The 20,932-nt window shown below is 45.6% G+C and overlaps 1 pseudogene; it reads right to left on the reverse strand.

The window, feature by feature from the left end:
- Nucleotides 1-359: 359 nt before the first annotated feature.
- LOC140220258 (uncharacterized) lies at nt 360-3,500 on the reverse strand (annotated as a pseudogene).
- Between the last annotated feature and the right edge of the window lie 17,432 nt (nt 3,501-20,932).

The raw sequence follows: 20,932 nt of genomic DNA on the forward strand, positions 1-20,932 counted from the left end.
GCGCCAGCACTCTATTTTCTGTTCTTATTTAGTAAAATTAGAAGTTTTTAATTACTAGTAGGAGATGAACTATTTCCATACTATTGGTAATCCATAAAAAGGAAAAAAAACTACTATTTTGAACATGCAAAAATATTAAGAAATAGTAGTTATAATAAATATGACAATTATGCCATCATATACAATGTACTTGAATAATTGCCTCTAATTTAATGTTTACAGACTTTTGATGAGCCAAAATAGTATCGTTAATCGAGAGAAATACCACATAACTGTTTGAATTGTACAAAATGCATTACATAGTTCATCACATGACCACATAATACCACATAATATTAAAGTTCTAAACCAACTCATTACTATTCAATGGGAACATTGATAATCTTCTTCTTGACGAATGGCTCGTGGTTATGATCGCGGTGTAAGTACGGAGTGTCTTCTTTGGATAATAAGATGTTGGGGTCAACCTAAACTGACAATGGAGGAATATCATCAAACTGATCAAAATCTTCTAACTTGTCCAAAGTGTTCTCAACTCCAACGATTTTTCTTTTCCCTGGCTGAACTATGTGGCGTTTTGGCTTATCTTCTGACTTCCGACCTTCATCTTGGGTTTGCATGACATGTCCTTCACATAGAAAACCTGACTTACATCCTTGGCTAGGATGAATGGTTCGTCTCTATATCCAATCTTATTGAGATTCACTATTGTCATCCCATAACGGTCTTTTGTTACGCCTTCTCCATCAACCCATTGGCAGCGAAACAGAGGGACCTTCAAAGGTCCATAATCAAGTTCCCAAATCTCCTCTATGATACCATAGTAATTGTCCTTATTCCGATTATTGTCTATTGCAACTATACGAACACTACTATTTTAGTTGGTACTCTTTTAATCTTGGGCTCTTGTATAAAATGTATACCCATTTATCTCGTACCCTTGGTATTGCAATATCAAGACAGATGGTCACCTAGCCAACCATTGAAGTTGTTCATCAATCATCTCATTATCCATGAGGTGTCGTTGGATCCATATTGCGAAAGTGTCTATGTGATGCCGTGTAATCCATGCCTCAGACTTCCTCGGATTTTCGAACCGTACAATATCCTTGTGCTCCTGCATATATGGAGCCACCAAGGATGTGAATTATGCAGCACTGTGACATTTGCTTTGCGGATTTTAGTCTTATGTATGTTCATATTAGCTTTCTTCCTGAGTGTGCCCTTTCCTTTCACATGGCCTCATGTCGTGACACGGGGATCCCTATCGAACTAAGTCCATCAATAAAGTCAACACAAAACTCAATGACTTCCTCTATTCCATATCCCTTGGTGATGCTTCCTTTTGGAAGGGCACGATTGCGAACGTACTTTTTTAGGACCGACATGAACCTCTCAAAAGGCCACATATTGTGCAGGTATACTGGACTCAAAATGGTTATCTCTTTAACAAGGTGAACCAAGAGATGAGTCATAATATTAAAGAAGGAAGGTGGCAAGACCATCTCAAAGCTGACAAGACATTGGACCACATCATTCTATAGCTTTATTAGATTGTTTAGATCGATTGACTTCTACGAAATTTTATTGAGGAATGCACATAGCTTTATGATTGCCAATCTCACATTTTCTGGTAGAATACCCCTCAATGCAATCAGAAGCAAATGTGTCATCAGGACGTGGCAGTCATGTGACTTTAAATTTTTGAATTTATTCTCTTTCACATTTATTATTCCCTGTATATTAGAGGAGTACGCGTACAAGACCTTCATACTATTCAAGTAAACAAACATGCTTTCTTTCTTCTCTTTGCCGAGTGTGTAGCTGGCAGGACATAAGTAGTATTATCCATTCTCTCTCTTTTCCGAATGTAGGTCCTCTCATTGTTCTGTACGTTTCAAGTCTTGCCTTGCTTCCAATGTATCCTTTGGTGCCCCATAAACACCGAGGAAGCCTAGCAGGTTCACGCAAAGATTCTTCATTAGGTGTATCATGTCAATTGCGTTGCGGACATCTTGAACTTCCCAATAAGGTAGCTCCCAGAATATAGACTTCTTCACATGACTGCACGTCCATTATCATCGTTTAGAACTAGTTGGCTACTGGAACCCTTACCAAAGACTACGTTCACATCCTTTATCATAGAAAATACATGCTTTCTGTTACGGTGCAAAAGCTTAGCACGAGTGTCGAGCTCCCCTTTAAAATGCTTTCCTTTCTTTCTTAAAAGGTGATTCGCGGGAAGAAATTGACGATGACCCATATACACCACCTTCTGACAGTGTTTTCAATGCATGCTATCGATTTCATCTAGACAGTGGGTGCATGCCCGATATCCCTTATTCGTCTATCTCGATAGGTTACTACGTGTAGGCCAATCATTGATGGTTAAAAAAAGCAATGATCTGAGAATGAAAGTCTCTTGTTTTCCCTCATCCCACACAGGTACACCTTTCTTCTAGAGCAGTAAAAGTTCATCAAACAATAGTTTTAAGTACACTTCAATGTCGTTGCCAGGTTGTTTTGGGCCTTGGATAAGGGATGGCATCATGATGAACTTGTGCTTCATGCATAACCAAGAAGGAAGGTTGAAGATACATAGGGTCACAGGCCATGTACTATGAGCACTACTGAACTCACCTAATGGATTCATTCCATCAGTGCTTAAACCAAACCTTATGTTCCTTATGTCCTTCTCAAAATAAGGAAATTCTCTGTCAACGTTTCTCTACTGGGAACCATCTGTGGGGTGTCTCAGCTTCACATCTTGTTTACGTTCTTCTTTATGCCATTGTATCAAATTAGCGTGTGCCTTGTTTCTGAACAAGCGCTTCAAACGTGGTATTACAGGGAAATACCACAACACCTTTGCTGGAACTCTCTTCTTGAAAGGCTGCCCGTCAACATCATTAGTGTCATCTCGCATGATCTTACACAACAATGCCTCGCAAACAGGACAAGCATCCAATTTCTCATATTCTACGTCGCGATAAAGGATACAACCATTAGGACATGCGTGTATCTTCTATACATCCAATCCTAGAGGGCAAACAACATTTTTTTGCTTCATATATGGTTGAGGGTAGTTTGTTACCCTCGGGAAGCATGTTCTTTACGATTCTCAATAGCTCCCCAAATCCCCTATCAGTCACACCATTTGCTACCTTCCACTACATCAATTCCAGTGCGCTACTCAATTTTTTGTTGTCCTGTTTGCAATCGGGGTACAACAACTTTTTGTGATCCTCCAACCTCTTCTCAAATTTCTTTATCTCCTTCGTATTTTTGGAGTCTTTCTTTGCATCTAGCAACACCTGACCTAGTTCGTCAGCTGCTTCATTTTTTGCAAAATCTACTTCAGCCTCGCCCATTTCAAAATCTGCAAAGGTACAACCTTCAGCCCAGTCAGCTGGATAGTTGTTATCATCATCATCTTCTTCACTGCCTTCCATTATAACTCCTCTTTCACCGTGCTTGGTCCAAAGAATATAATTATCCATGAAACCCCAACGGAATATGTGGCCGTGTAGAGTTTTTTCTATTAGAGTAATCCTTATTATTTTTGCACATTCTGCATGGACAACACATGAAACCCTTTGGCGACTTGTTAGTCTGTGCCACTTCGAGAAAAGTCTTTAGTTCATTAATGAATGGCATGGAGCACTGGTCGCCGTACGTCCATTACTGGTCCATCTGCAAAAGGTTTTTAATTTACTTCTCCATTTTAAAGCGACAAATGAAAAAAATTCTAAAAAATATTGCTAACCTTTTATATATGGATCACTTTCAATGAGCAAATTAAATCCCTACATATTCTATGGGAATTTCGGCAGGAACTCCCTTTGTCCCGAATCGTCGTTAGCTTGAGCTCAACTATGTTATTTATGTAAAGCAACAAATTAGTTGATTATTTTTGTTTCAATGTTGTACTTATGTTATTTATGTAAAGCAACAAAAGTAATCAACACGTATTTGTCAACATCCGATACGAATTTCTCAATATCGAACATAAAAATTCTACATTCTACATGCATGTATAATTTGAAAAACTCTCCATTCATCCTCACTCTAAAAAAGCACAAATTTCTCTAGCTACAAAGTATAAAACATAGAATACTAATTATGAGAGGAGAGAGGATGAAGTTCCTAACCTTTAGAACAGTTGGAAGAGTGAAATCCTCCCAAATCGTGGGAAGAATGGGTAGCACCTCCCATGGGTCGCCATAGGAGTGAAGAAGCTTGAGTTCTCGGTCAAATGGTTGAGCTTGGACTTGGGGAGGAGGAAGGAGCTTATTTATAGTTTGAACGTTAGAACCGGTTGGTGGCTCTAGCCGATACTAAATTGTGACATTTAGTACCGGCTGAAGCTAACAGCCGGTACACACGTGCGTGAACACCATTTAGTACCGGTTGAAGCTACCAGCTGGTACTAAATGGCTTCTAGGGGAATATAGCCATTGGCCATCCGGTCCCCATGCCGCCATTTAGTACCGGCGGAGACTCCAAACCGGTACTACAGGGGCTCCGGTGGTACTGTGCATGACGAGACGATTGCTAAGTTTTCCCGTAGTGGAAGTAGATTAAAAAAGTGCATACTTCAATTTATTATGCAGTTCCACGTGATTTCTCAGTTTTCTCTTCAATTATAAATTCGAGAATTGAGTCAGTACCTATAGGTGCTAGCTAGAGAAACAAAATCAAACCGTGTTTCCAGAATGGATATTGGAAGCATATGGCAACTCTGACAAACAAGGTACTTGAGTTGGTGCAGAGTTGACGAATGCTGTGTACAGCAGACGAGGGGCAGAATTTGGACCAAAAAGCACTGGAACTGAATAGCAGGATTAATGGAAATACTCCTAATTAGTATTTAAACATTTGATGTCCAGAAATTTTTAGGAAACAAACACCCTCTAAATTGGCAAACTGTCCTAGCAGGATTAATGGACACATACAGGGATGAACCAGGATATGATTTCCTTTTTAAATAATCATATTATGGAATGGGACGATCAAAGTAAATTTTCAATGTAAATTTCCTGCGGATCTCTTTCATAATCATGTTAGAAAAAAAAGGAATGCAAAATTTACCGCAGGATATTGAACTTTGCTTGTATTTGCTATCACACATCGAACTTTCAATAATTTTCTAGGTGCCATCATAAATCTCTGGCTCTTTGCCACAACACACTTCAACAATTAGAATCAAATTGTTTGTGGTTTCGCTAGGAGAAAATTTCGTAAGACCCCAAGCTACACCTACCAACAGGTAACCAACCCTAGGCTTAAGTATCGTGACCAAGCATCTCCTAATGTTATCTGAGCGATACCCATGGGTCCCCATCGACCAGGATACTGACCTGACAAGTGGGTCCGCCGGATCAGGACATGCGGGGTGAGGACGTGAAGTTACTTGGAATACATATCAATGTAACTAGACAGTACAAATCTACCCGGATATCATGGGATGCGTATTGTAATCCGACTTAGATTACCTTTCATGTAACTACCGAGTAGATTAAGTTCAAACCGACTGTTAACTCTTGGTCGTCAGTCTGTATAAGGCAGCCAAGGGAGCCTCTCGAGGGTATTCGAACATTGAGCAATACAAACCACCAAGCATACAAGACGTAGGGTATTACTTTTCAAAGGCCCAAACTTGTCTAAAACCCTCGTGTCCCCTTCTTAATTGCTCTCACCTACAAATCAATCACTTGGGTAACCCCCTAGTGGACTGTCAGGCTTATAAATCCGATAGTTGGCACGCCAGGTAGGGGGGTTGTGAGATCCTTTTTGCAACCTCAATGGCATCCCATCCCGGCATTGTTTTCCTCGAGAGCATAAAAGACCTCCTTGCCAACCCGATCCAGATTCAATTTGGGACCTTGGTGGTGGATTATGATCCGACCGCTTTTTCCGTCAACTCGGCGGCTCCCATCAAGTCAGCGACTTCTGTTGACTCGGCGACTCCCATCGACTCGGTGGTTTTCGTCAACTCGGCGTCCAGCACCAGCTTGGCTCCCGTTGGATCTGTTTCGGTGGGACAAGTTCTTCACCCAAGGATTGTCATGATGCTTGCCCAACAGGTCAGCGATCTCTCCCTCTCCGAGGAGGTTCTAGATCTACTTGATGGTGCCCGCCCACCCATGCCCTCTGACCTGATCGTGAGGCTAGATCGCATAAGTAGCACTATTGCTAATTGCATAGAGCTATCCGAGGCAGCACTGTGTGAAACAAGGTCGATGCAAGGTCCGTCCCGTGTCCCCTTTGGCCTGCAGAACTCGGCCGCTGAGTACTCCGCCATGCTCAACTAAGTTTTCTAGATCCAATCTGAAGACTCGCCCGAACCCGTCCAGTTTTTAGATTGCAGTGAATTTCAAGTGCCTCGCATCATCCTGATACAAAATCCCTATGGAAGTGATGACAAGAGCAACTCTTCCACACCAGATCATGAAGCTTTCATAGTCTCCACTGATGAGCCACCACAGGATAGCGAAACGATATCTCAAGAAGAAGGCCGTAACACCAGGAACAAAAACCGGGCAACGCGGCATCAACAGGAGCAAGCCAACGTCAAACAGCAACCTGTTGCTAATGCAAACACAGTAGGTGACCAGCACCAGTAGGCGCGGAACGACCGCGACAACACCGACAAGGGTAGTACTTGGGAAAAGACACAGGTGCCCTATGCGCACCCGCAATCTACTAGCCAACCTCGAACAGGCCAGCCGCAACGTCTTCGCCACACCCCATGCGAACCTGGGGGCTGCCTTTACTAAGCTGGAAAATTTTTCAGATTCCGAATAGATGCGACGGATTCAGGCGTGACTCCAAGTCGCCAACGCCCAGATTGAGGAGCAGATCAACAATTGACTTACACACTCTCGGTCCACATCCTCTAGGCACTCTCGTAGTCAGTTTGGGCATAGTAGATCTGACCACTACTGAGGCGACTCCACATGTGGTTAGCTGGAACCAATCTGTGAAGAGGAGGTGGAGCAAAACATTGTCCAACCCGTTAATGCACCTGTCAACATCAATGCCAACCCTCCTGTCAACATCGATGCCAACAACGGCTGTCAATGCGACAACAACGACAACCGCCACCATGGTGGGAGAGGTGAAGCTGATGACCCTAGCCGACCAAAATGACAACATGATCTTTGTGATGAGCTGCGTGAACTCTGTCAAAATCGTGACATACGCGCCAACCTCAACAATCACCACAATGAGCGCGATGCGAATGAGCTCCGCCGCCATGCTGATTACGATCGCGACTATGGTGCTCTTGTGCCTAACTAGCAGAGCGCAAAGATCGACATTGCTAGGAAGATAAGATGCGCCGCCGCACCGACTACGACCGTGCATATGGCGCCCCTGAAAACGCCAACAATCCGCCCAGGCGTGACTATGACTACATGTACAACGCACCCGAGGACACCTACTACCCACCTAGGCGCAACTACGGTGGACGCGGCAGGGCCCCTCCCATCCAGTACTACCTCGATGATGACGACACGACAATCGACGGCTTCGCTGCTTTCACACCATGCCTCAGGACTATTGATTGGTCCTCCACATTCAAGCCGACCATCAATGAGAAGTATGATGGTTGCTCCAACCCCACCATCTGGCTCAAGACATACAGTACTGTGGTAAGAGCTGCCAATGGCACTTACGACCAAATAGCTGCCTACTTTCTAGTAGTGATGGGTCCTGCTCTGCTCCTGTGGCTGGAAAATCTCCCTCCTAACAGCATCGGCAGTTGGGGTCAACTCGCTAGTGCTTTCACTCAGAACTACCAGGCTACCTACAGTGACCTAGAAATAGGGAAAAACTTGGCCAAGTCCGCTAGAGGATAGGTGAACCTATTCGAGAATACGCCAACCGCTTCTTTGAGAACTGCAATAGGCTAGCTGGCATTAAAGACCGTGATATCATCTGGTAGTTTTGCTCTGGCTTGACGAATCATCCCATGTTCCAAAAATTGTATGAGGCTACCCCAAAGACGGTCGGGCAGATGGTGCAAGATGTTAACAGACAAGCTAACATCGAAGAGGTGGCAAAAGTAGTTCCAAAACATTAAACACCGCCCGGCCGAGGACTAGGATCAGTCAATCCACAATGAAACCCTAGCATGCCTAGAGCCCCAACTCCGCCAGGCAGACCACTTTCAACTGGGAGGAATTGGATGGAACCCTCAGCAATCCGTGCCGCTTCCACAAGGACACACGCCACACCCTCCGATATTGTACAGTCCTGAAGAAAGAGCTCGGCGCCCCAGTGGAGTACAAGCGACCACGCCGCAACGACTACCGCCGTGACAACAACAAGCGTGACTATCGTAGCCCCAACGATGACCGTTGCCACAATGACCATGACAATCGTAGCAACCGTGACCATGACAACTGCAATGGTCACCACCGTGACAACCGTGATGACCGCAACAACAGAAGGTGCGATGACCGTGACAACCAGAATAGAGAAGAGCGCTGCAACCTGTCACATCAGGACGCCCAATGGCCCAATGTCGAACAGAACTAGGACTTCCAGGGGCTTGAGCGCCAAGTCAACATCATTGTAGAGGGCCAGATCGCTTTCTGCAGTAACCACTAGCAGAAGCTACGGTAGCGAGAGGTGCACTTTGTCTCGCTACAGCCAGTCCAGTAGCTGCGTTGGTCAGAACAGTCCATAATTTTCTCCAGGCAAGATCATTGGGTCCACATTCTAGATCCTGGGTCCTACCCGCTAGTGGTTTGCCCGACCATAGACTAGGCCCCTACTCCCCAAGGTGTTGATTGATGGTGCTAGTGGCCTCAACATCATCTTCACGAAGACATTGAAGTGCATGGACTTTGACTTTGAGCGGCTCTAGCTCTGTGAAGAACCTTTCTACGACATCGTCCTTGGAAAGGATCCTACCCCATTGGTCGAGTTGTTTTGCCTGTCACCTTTGGCACACAGGCCAACTACCACACAGAGCACCTTACATTTGAGGTGGCCAATTTCAAGACTTCCTACCATGACATCCTTGGTAGGCCCATGTGTTGGAGGTATGCCCTAGAGGCAATCATAGAGATGATGATATTCCATTTGTATTCATGATTTGTATGTTGTGTTCATTGAATATCCATTAAAGGCTACTTGAATTGATTTGCAATTTTGTGAATTGTATGTGAAACTCTTTACTTGTATGGTTATTCTAAAGTTGTCCCTAGTCGGAGTTCATGTGAGGACACACATGAATATTAGACTAGCACATGTATTAGTTGATGACTATGTTTCACAAGTCATGGACATGGAGATGTTGAACTAATAATGTGGACACATATGGAGACATGTGTTAGGACTGACCCAACACGAGAAGTAGTTCTCTCTTTAAAACAACATATACGCTTTGTCCTTAGACCTGAGATTGTCGCATGTATTCTAGATGTGGATCGACCTACTTAGGGGCTATCAAACGCTACGCCGTAACAGGGTAGTTATAAAGGTAGCTTTCGGGTTTGTGAAGAAGCATGCTATGAGACATGGTCAATCAAGATGGGATTTGCCCCTCTCTGATTGAGAGTGATATCTCTGGGCCCCTTGAGTGATTGGATCCGAAAATGCATGGCCATGCTACGTACGGTTAAGAGTTAACCTACAAAGGGATTCCGAATCACAGGATCGAGAAAGAGCGGTCGGCTTGAAGCTAGACCAAATATCGTGAGGCAAAGGGAATAGCATGTATATTATGTTGTGATGGTTCGTCTGATATGATCTTCGTATGCGTATAGGAGTTGGCACGTCTTGCTAGAGGCCGCTACCGACTATTGGACCGAGTAGGAGTACTCGGGCCATGTCTATACGTATCCGAACCCATAGGGTCACACACTTAAGGGGCTGGAAGCCCAATTCGGATCTGATCCGAGTTGGATTAGGTTTAGGAGTACTAATGGGCCTCGGATCCAGAGGCCCATCAGGAACCTCTATAAATAGAGGGGTGGGGGCGCCCTAGGGTTTACACCTTTTGGCTGAACATACTTGCCGCGCCTCCCACGCCCTCGCCTGTTGCAACTCGCGGATCTAGCAATCCGGCTTGCGACGCTTCCTCCCTGCACGTGTGGATACCTTGGAGGTGTTGCGCCTGCAGCACTTGGACGAGCCATCGACGAGCCGCCGACGAGCCACGACAAGCCGACGACGGGCCGCGGTACCGGAGGCGATCTTGCTGTGCACGTGGACGAGCTGCTGAGGAGCTGCTGGACGTGATCGACTACGTACGACTACGTTGATCGACTACGTACGACTACGTGATCGTCTTCACTGCATCGACGCATATCTACATCTTCCGCACCAGTAGTGCGTCGAGTGGTAATCCCGTGATCCTTATACGGCAGTTCTTCCTGGTTATACGCGGTAGAAATTTTGATTTGCGCTAGCGTAGCCTACCTCGTATCCCAACAGTGGTATCAGAGCCAGGTTGCTTAGTTTTCGATTCGGGATGTGTGCATATGGAGATATGCGAGTTTTCTGTTTGATCTATGTCCTGATTTCGTGCCCTTGCTGCAATGGTAGTGTAACGACATACTCCTACCGGTCGGTTTCCGCCATCGGAGTTAAGTGATACACGTAAATCCAGTTGCAGTGAGGGAAGATCAATATGATTGGTCAAATCGAGATCCAGGGTCATACGCTAGGCGCATTAGATGTGCAATGGTAGATGGGATCTACGCCGGGGTCGGGATTTTGCCGTATGCGCATGCTTCGGTAAATCAACCGTAACTTTTCGGTACGATCTCAGATCGGGGCGATTTCTATACAAAAATTGATCTACAGAAAAAGTTACACGTGAATTTCCACCGCTTCGCCGTTTTCGGTGAGATTAGATTTCCCAAATTCGGCTTGGAAGATGGAGTTTCGGGCCTCCGAAGTTTGGAACGTTAGGACGCCTAACTCTATTTTGCAGGATGTATGTATGTATCTTGTGATCAGTATGGCCCCCTTGTGTATGTGATGCATGTGTGTAACTCATTCGTGACCTGCGTGCCACGCGTACGGCAACACGGCAGGAGCCATATGTGTTGTCACTTTATTGTATTTAATGGTCTGCGTACCAATCTGTGATGATCCAAGCAACTATGTAATCTTCATTACTAGATTCTTTACTAGCTATTAGGCGTAATAGCATGCTCTAGTTCTTGGAGGACTCATCACCAGGAGGATGGCGCACATGGAACATGGAGATGAAGATCACCATGGTGAACAGGTTCTATGGAGATGGAGATCACCATATAAAAATGGGCCATACTGTGTCACAAGCTGTGTGAATGCCATTCTATTTATGTTTTACTTTCTGCATGCTGTCATGTTAGAAGTAGAACGATCCCTCGCAAATTTTAAGTTAGTATGCCCTCCCAACTAAAAACTTGCACCGTCCCATGTCTTGTACAATTAGTGGTGGGTCTATGAAATTAGGGTGCCACTAGTTTTCCTTGACTAGACGGGTTTGTGTCGGACACTTACACGCATAAGGGTTGGTTTGCTTAACGAGGTTATCTTAACGGTTAAGGACCTTGGGGCATAAAGGTTGGGCGCCGAGACATAGAGATGTCACCCAACAACAGGAGTCATATGTGATATGATTAGCAAAAGTTGCTTACCGATCTACCTCGTTTGCTAGCGGTGATGCTAAAGCTCACTAGTAGACTTGTTAGTTGTGGATCCTGAATCACTAAGTTTCAATAGAGGGATATTGATTTTAGTGGGAGTAGATTCTGTTAAAATAGTTTAATGTAATTTGCTCTATCATGGATACGTTTGTCTTAGTGTATTTTGCATTACTTTGTTGTAGATTAAATGGCACCTAGCAGCACTACACCGTTTGCTTTGCGTTCGGTCCTTGAGAAGGACAAGTTGAATGGAAAAAACTACTCGGATTGGATCCGTAACCTGAGAATTGTTCTCAGGGCTGAGAAAAAGGAAGATGTTCTAGACAACCCACTACCAGAAGAACCTGCTGATGATGCACCCGCTGCTGCTAAGACTGCTTACAAGAAAGCATGTGATGCTAACCTTGAAGTAAGCTGCCTTATGCTTGCTTGCATGGAACCCGAGCTGCAGATGCAGTTCGAAACAAACCATGAGGCGCACGATATGATCGTGGCGCTTAGAGACATGTTCCAAACACAGGCCAGGACTGAAAGGTTCAATGTGTCTAAGGCCTTTGTTGAGAGCAAGCTAGCAGAAGGCGCAGCAGTAGGACCACACGTAATCAAGATGGTTGGTTACACTCAACGGTTGGAGAAGCTAGGCTTCCCACTGGGCCAAGAGTTGGCCACTGATTTCATTCTTTCGTCTCTTCCGCCTAGCTATGGGAACTTCATCTCGAACTACCATATGCATGGGACGGAGAAGGGTCTGAATGAGCTGTGTGGTATGCTCAAGACAGCAGAGGCTGACATCAAGAAAAGCGCTAGTACCAGCCATGTGATGGCGATACAGAACAAGCACAGCTTTAAGAAGAAGGGCAATTCTTGGAAGAAGAAGGGCAAGGCTGGAACGTCCAAGCCAAACCCATCGCCCAAGGCTAAAGCTGGACCTGCTCCAGATAAAGAGTGCTTTTACTGTCATGAACTTGGTCACTGGAAGAGAAACTGCAAGCAGTACCTAGCTTCCTTGAAGAACGGCGGAAGTAAGAGTACTTCTACCTCAGGTACGCTTGTTGTTAATGTTATAGACAACATATTTCTCGCTGATACAATTATTAATTCTTGGGTATTTGATACCGGATCGGTTGCTCATATTTGCAATTCGATGCAGGGAATGATAAGAAGTAGAAGCGTGGAAAGAGGAGAAGTTGATTTCCGCGTGGGCAATAATGCAAGAGTTGCTGCTTTGACCGTCGGGACGATGCAACTCCACCTCCCGTCAGGATTTATTATGGAGTTGAATAATTGTTATTTCGTTCCTAGTTTAAGTCGAAACATTTTATCTCCTTCATGCTTGATGGAGGATGGTTATTCATTTGCGAGTGAAAACAATGGTTGTGTGATCTCTAAGAATAATATGTTTATGGCTTTTGCACCCATTGTGAATGGATTGTTTGTTTTAAATCTTGATGGTTCACCTGTCTGTAATGTAAGTGCTAAAAGGCCTCGGCCTAATGATTTGAGTCCTACCTACTTGTGGCATTGTCGTTTGGGTCATATAAGTGAAAAGCGCATGAAGAAGCTCCATTCTGATGGACTTCTAACTTCGTTTAATTTTGAATCATACGAGACATGCGAGGCTTGCTTGCTAGGCAAGATGACCAAGACGCCTTTCACAGGATTTCCTGAGAGAGCAGTAGACTTGTTGGAACTCGTACATAGTGATGTATGTGGACCAATGAGCACGACGGCTAGAGGAGGATTCCAATACTTCATAACTTTCACTGATGATTTTAGTAGATATGGCTATGTCTACTTGATGAGGCACAAGTCTAAAACCTTTGAAAAGTTCAAGGAATTTCAGAATGAAGTTGAAAATCAGTGTGGCAAGAAAATTAAGGCCTTACGATCTGATCGTGGAGGCGAGTATTTGAGCCACGAGTTTAGCAATCATCTAAAGAGTTGCGGAATTGTTCCACAACTTACGCCGCCTGGAACACCTCAGAGAAACGGTGTGTCCGAGCGACGTAATCGAACTTTGTTAGACATGGTTCGATCAATGATGAGCTAGTCGGACCTACCGTTGTCATTTTGGGGATACGCTCTAGAAACAGCAGCTTTCACACTTAATAGGGTACCATCTAAATCCGTAGTTAAGACACCATATGAGATATGGACTGGAAAGGTTCCTAGTTTGTCTTTTCTAAAGATTTGGGGATGTGAAGTGTTTGTCAAGCGACTTCAGTCGGACAAGATCACACCCAAGTCAGATAAGTGCATTTTCGTGGGATATCCAAAGGAAACTTTGGGATATTATTTCTACAACCGATCAGAAGGCAAAGTGTTTGTCGCTCGGAACGGGGTTTTGCTAGAGAAAGAGTTTCTCAAAGGAGAAAAGAGTGGAAAGATAGTGCATCTTGAAGAAGTTCAAGATGAGCCAATCGGGCAAGAATCAATGAGTGATGCTAACGTAGCAGAACAAGTTGAGATACCCATGGCAAGAGAAGCACCGCCACAACCACGAAGGTCGGCAAGGCTCCGCGAATTGCGAGAAATATTATTGTTGGACAATGATGAGCCTGCGACATATGCAGAAGCAATGATGGACCCAGACTCCGAAAAATGGCAGAGTGCCATGCAATCCGAAATAGAGTCCATGGGAGACAATCAAGTTTGGAACTTGGTTGACCCGCCTGATGGTGTTAAAGCCATAGAGTGCAAGTGGATCTATAAGAAGAAAAAGGACATGGATGGAAATGTTCACATCTATAAAGCACGACTTGTCGCAAAAGGTTTTCGACAAGTTCAAGGAGTTGACTACGACGAGACCTTCTCGCCCGTAGTGATGCTTAAGTCCATTCGGATTATTCTAGCTATAGCTGCACATTTCGATTATGAGATATGGCAGATGGATGTCAAGACAGCTTTCCTGAATGGAAACCTAGCTGAGGATGTGTATATGATACAGCCCGAGGGTTTTGTCGATCCGAAAAATGCTGGAAAGGTATGCAAGCTTCAGAGATCCATCTATGGATTGAAGCAAGCATCTAGGAGTTGGAACATTCGTTTTGATGAAGTGGTCAAAGGGTTTGACTTCACCAAGAACGAAGAAGAGTCTTGTATTTACAAGAAGGTTAGTGGGAGCTCTGTAGTATTTCTAATCTTATATGTGGATGACATATTACTGATTGGAAATAACATTCCTATGCTTGAGTCCGTAAAGACTTCACTGAAAAATAGTTTTTCGATGAAGGACTTAGGGGAAGCGGCATATATTCTGGGTATTAAGATCTATAGAGATAGATCGAGAAGGCTTATAGGTTTAAGCCAAGATACTTACATTGACAAAGTGTTGAAGCGGTTCAGCATGGAAGAGGCAAAGAAAGGGTTCTTGCCTATGTCACATGGCATACATCTCAGCAAGACTCAGTGTCCTTCGACTGCTGATGAGCGGGATCGCATGAGTAGAGTGCCATATGCCTCGGCTATTGGATCTATCATGTATGCAATGATAAGTACTCGCCCAGATGTTTCATATGCGCTAAGTATGACAAGCAGACACCAATCTGATCCAGGTGAGAGTCACTGGACAGCGGTGAAAGACATTCTTAAGTACTTGAGAAGGACTAAAGATATGTTCCTCGTCTATGGAGGTCAGGAGGAGCTCGTTGTAATAGGTTACACCGATGCTAGTTTCCAAACCGACAGAGATGATTCAAAGTCACAATCAGGATTTGTGTTCACGCTAAATGGTGGTGCTGTTAGTTGGAAGAGTTCCAAGCAGGAGACGGTGGCCGATTCTACGACAGAAGCCGAGTACATCGCCGCTTCGGAAGCCGCGAAGGAAGGTGTTTGGATAAGGAATTTCCTCATTGAGCTTGGTGTGTTCCCGAATGCGTCTAGCCCATTGAATCTCTACTGTGATAACAATGGGGCAATTGCGCAAGCAAAGGAGCCAAGGAACCACCAGAAGAACAAACACGTAATGCGGCGATTTCATCTCATTCGAGACTTCGTTAACCGGGGTGAGATCAAGATATGCAAAATACACACGGATCTGAACATTTCTGATCCGTTGACAAAACCACTCCCGTAGGCTAAGCATGATGCTCATGTAAGAGCTATGGGTATTAGGTACCTTCTAGATTGACTCTAGTGCAAGTGGGAGACTGTTGGAGGTATGCCCTAGAGGCAATCATAGAGATGATGATATTCCATTTGTATTCATGATTTGTATGTTGTGTTCATTGAATATCCATTAAAGGCTACTTGAATTGATTTGCAATTTTGTGAATTGTATGTGAAACTCTTTACTTGTATGGTTATTCTAAAGTTGTCCCTAGTCGGAGTTCATGTGAGGACACACATGAATATTAGACTAGCACATGTATTAGTTGATGACTATGTTTCACAAGTCATGGACATGGAGATGTTGAACTAATAATGTGGACACATGTGGAGACATGTGTTAGGACTGACCCAACACGAGAAGTAGTTCTCTCTTTAAAACAACATATACGCTTTGTCCTTAGACCTGAGATTGTCGCATGTATTCTAGATGTGGATCGACCTACTTAGGGGCTATCAAACGCTACGCCGTAACAGGGTAGTTATAAAGGTAGCTTTCGGGTTTGTCAAGAAGCATGCTATGAGACATGGTCAATCAAGATAGGATTTGCCCCTCTCTGATTGAGAGTGATATCTCTGGGCCCCTCGAGTGATCGGATCCGAAAATGCATGGCCATGCTACGTACGGTTAAGAGTTAACCTACAAAGGGATTCCGAATCACAGGATCGAGAAAGAGCGGTCGGCTTGAAGCTAGACCAAATATCGTGAGGCAAAGGGAATAGCATGTATATTATGTTGTGATGGTTCGTCTGATATGATCTTCGTATGCGTATAGGAGTTGGCACGTCTTGCTAGAGGCCGCTACCGACTATTGGACCGAGTAGGAGTACTCGGGCCATGTCTATACGTATCCGAACCCATAGGATCACACACTTAAGGGGCTGGAAGCCCAATTCGGATCTGATCCGAGTTGGATTAGGTTTAGGAGTACTAATGGGCCTCGGATCCAGAGGCCCATCAGGAACCTCTATAAATAGAGGGGTGGGGGCGCCCTAGGGTTTACACCTTTTGGCTGAACACACTTGTCGCGCCTCCCACGCCCTCGCCTGTTGCAACTCGCGGATCTAGCAATCCGGCTTGCGACGCTTCCTCCCTGCACGTGTGGATACCTTGGAGGTGTTGCGCCTGCAGCACTTGGACGAGCCATCGACGAGCCGCCGACGAGCCACGACGAGCCGACGACGGGCCGCGGTACCGGAGGCGATCTTGCTGTGCACGTGGACGAGCTGCTGAGGAGCTGCTGGACGTGATCGACTACGTACGACTACGTTGATCGACTGCGTACGACTACGTGATCGTCTTCACTGCATCGACGCATATCTACATCTTCCGCACCAGTAGTGCGTCGAGTGGTAATCCCGTGATCCTTATACGGCAGTTCTTCCTGGTTATACGCGGTAGAAATTTTGATTTGCGCTAGCGTAGCCTACCTCGTATCCCAACACCATGCTGGCAAGATTTATGGCGATCCCGCACCATACCTACCTTGTCCTCAAGATGCCAACCCCAAACGGAGTCCTCTCCATCTAGGGCGATGTGGAGATATCATACAAATGCGACACCGAGCTAGTTCAGCTCGCAGAAGATTTGGAGTTATTAGCCAAGGCCACTGCCATGGTAGTAGAGGCCCAAAAGATGAGCAAGGACCAGCTAACGATCCCTGAGAAGGAGCTGACCTCCACGGTGTTGTAGCCCGACCCCAGGGTCAAGAAGATTTGCCTCGTCCTTGAAGACCCAACCAAGGCGTCCCTCATAGGGGCCGACTTCTTGGAGAAATAGGAACTCGTGTCACCAGTTTCCTGTGGAAACACTCGGACATATTCGCATGGAAGCCATCTAATATGCCCGGTGTCCCAAGGGAGCTGGTTGAGCACTCCTTCAACTTGAGCACAACTGCACGGCCGGTCAAGCAAACACTTCATCACTTCACCCAAGATTGCAAGGAGGCCATTAGGGTAGAATTGAACAAACTAATAGTTGTTGGATTCATCCATGAATATAAGCATCCCGACTGTTTAGCAAACCCAGTCCTTGTAAGAAAGAAAACCGGTGAATGGGGAATGTGCATTGATTACACCGACCTAAACAAGCATTGCCCTAAGGATCCCTTCCCTCTTCCACATATGGACCAAGTTGTAGGTAGCATCCTGCTCTGCTTCCTTGACTGCTACTCGGGCTATCACCAGATTGCCCTTAATCTGGCTGACCAAGACAAGACGACGTTTATAACGCCCTTCGGCATCTACTACTACAACACCATGACCTTTGGGTTCAAAAATGCTAGCGCCACTTACCATAAGGCAATCCAGGGTTGCCTTCCAACACAGCTACACAGGAATGTCGAAGCTTACGTTGACGATGTGGTTATCCAAACAAAAGATGAGGAAAGCTTTATAGCCGACCTCGAGGAGACCTTCAACAGCCTCTGGGCCTACCGCTAGAAACTTAACCCTAGCAAGTGTTTCTTTAATGTCCCATCTGGCAAGCTCCTAGGCTTCATGGTCAGCCAACAAGGCATTGAGGCCAACCCCATCAAGGTGGATGCAATCAGAAACATGATGAAACCATATAACAAGAAGGATGTCATGAAGCTCACTGGCATGGTGGCAGCCCTTAGCTACTTCATCAGCAAACTTGGAGAAAAAGGCATGCCCTTCTTCAAGCTCCTCAAAAAGGCAGACAAATTTGTATGGGATGACGAGGCCAGCAAGGCACTCAAAGAGCTCAAGTCTTTCCTCACCTCTCCTCCCATCATGGCAGCCCCGACCGACCAAAAAACACTGCACCTCTACATCTCCGCAACAACGTATGTTGTCAGCATTATGCGAGTTGTGGAGCGCCAGGAACCTGGTCATGCTTACGCGGTGCAATGACCAGTGTATTACACCAGCCAAGTCCTTAGCGACTCCAAGACCGGCTACACCCAAGTCTAGAAATTGCTCTATGCAGTGCTAATATTATAAAGAAAGTTGCGTCACTACTTCCAAGCGCACAAGATCTATGTAGTACCCTCATTCCCCATTGGTGAAATCCTCCACAATGGATCTCGGCGAGTTTGACCTCGAATTCTGCCCATGCCATGCAATCAAGTCACAATCCTAGCCGACTTTATGGTAGAGTGGAAAGAGATCCAAAGGCCGCCTTCCCTGGAAAGGCCAGAACAATGGACCATGTACTTTGACGGTGCCCTCAACCTTGAAGGAGCCAGCACAGGAGTCCTCTTCATATCCCCCAAGGGCGAATAGCTCAAATATGTGCTCCTGATCAACTACAAGGCCACCAACAATGGTGCCGAGTACGAAGATCTCATCCATGGCCTATGTATTGATGTTTCCCTCAGAATCAAGCATATACTCGCTTATGGCGATTCCAAGGTTGTCATTGAGCAAGTTAAAAAGGATTGGGACTACACCAAGGAATCCATGGACACTTACTGTGCAGAAATCCATAAGCTTGAGGCCCACTTTGACGGTCTCGAGTTTCATCATGTCATGAGGGACCTGCCGACATCCTATCCAAGCTCGGCTCTAAACGCACGCAAGTTCCAGCCGGCGTATTTGTACAGGATCTTCGAAAACCTTCCATCAAAATCCTAGACTCGGACCAGGCCAATGACTTTGGCGCTCAGGACCTGGCCGACCCAAACCCCATTGATGTCATGATGATTGAGGCAAAAGAAGACTGGTGCACCCCATTCATAACCTTTATCACCGACCAGATGGCGCCAGAGGATAAAATAGACCATGAAAAATTCGCTCGACGCAATGCAAACTATGTCGTCATTGGCAAAGAGCTCTACAAAAAAGTTGCATCCATAGGGATATTGATGAAATGTGTTCTACACAGCGAGGGCATTGAATACTGCATGAAATTCACTCAGGAACATGTGGCAACCACTCCGCCTCAGGCCCTTTGGTCAGCAAAACTTTCCACTTTGGTTTCTACTAGCCAACAGCAGTAGCCGATGCAAAGTAGCTCGTCCAACGATGCAAAGGGTGTCAATACTTCTCCAAGTAGTAGCACCTTCCAGCTCAGGCCCTACGCACCATGCCACCATCCTGACCTTTCGCATGCTGGGGGTTGGACATGGTTGGGCCCTTCAAAACCGCTCCGGCGGCTACACACAGATTTTTGTGGTAGTTGACAAATTTACAAAGTGGATCGAGGTCAAGGCTATTACAAGGATTGAATCTGCTAAAGCAACTTAGTTTGTGGAAGAAATCATGCACCGTTTTGGAGTACCTAATAGGATCATAATCGACCTTAGCGCTGAATTCACAGGGTCTAAGTTCTGGGATTTTTTCCAAGACAACCTCATTGATGTGTACTACTCCTCAGTAGCGCAGCCGCGTTGCAACGGTCAGGTGGAGCATGCAAATGGGATGGTCCTCTAGTCCCTCAAGTCACATATCTTCAACGACGCGTCCAAATACACTACCAAGTGGCTACACGAGCTACCCCATGTCATCTGGGGCCTAAGAACACAGAAGAGTCGGGCTACCAGCTACACTCCCTTCTTTATGGTGTAGGGCTGAGAAGCTATTTTACCATCTGATGTGGCCTTTGGCACCCCGCATATCCAATACTACGAGGAGGGCGAGGCAGAAAAGAATTGGCACGTCGTTATTGATAGCCTTGAAGAGCATCGTGTGGTGGCTCTCATCCAACACGCACGCCATGAGCAGCAAATACGGCGCTACCATGATCGGAATATTAGGGAACACTCCTTCAACGTTGGTGATCCGGTGCTTCGTCGGGTCCAATCTACCAAAGACATGCACAAGTTGGCCACCCCTTGGGGAGGTCCCTTTATCATCAAAGAGGTCATCCAAGCAGGCACATACCGACTACAATGGGTGGATGGCTCCGACGTCCCCAATTCATGGAACATCGAGCATCTACGGTGCTTCTACCCCTAGATATATAAAGCTATGTACTCTTTTCCCCTTTTATATTGAATAAAGAAAACCCCTGTGGTCCTGTTTTGCGTACCTACTGCCCTACTATTTACTTCCCCGAGCTGTCCTCGACGCTCGGGGGTTGCCCGACCTATTCAGCAACCCACTCGCTCACGCGCTTGAGGGTTTCCCCTTGGCGCCAACCTCTGGGTCATGCCTTTCCCTCCTCTCCCTCTCAAGGATATACGACTAACTCGTGTGGTCAGCGTCCT

The sequence above is a fragment of the Setaria viridis genome, chromosome 8, assembly GCF_005286985.2.
Source record: "Setaria viridis chromosome 8, Setaria_viridis_v4.0, whole genome shotgun sequence".
Classification (NCBI taxonomy): domain Eukaryota; kingdom Viridiplantae; phylum Streptophyta; class Magnoliopsida; order Poales; family Poaceae; genus Setaria; species Setaria viridis.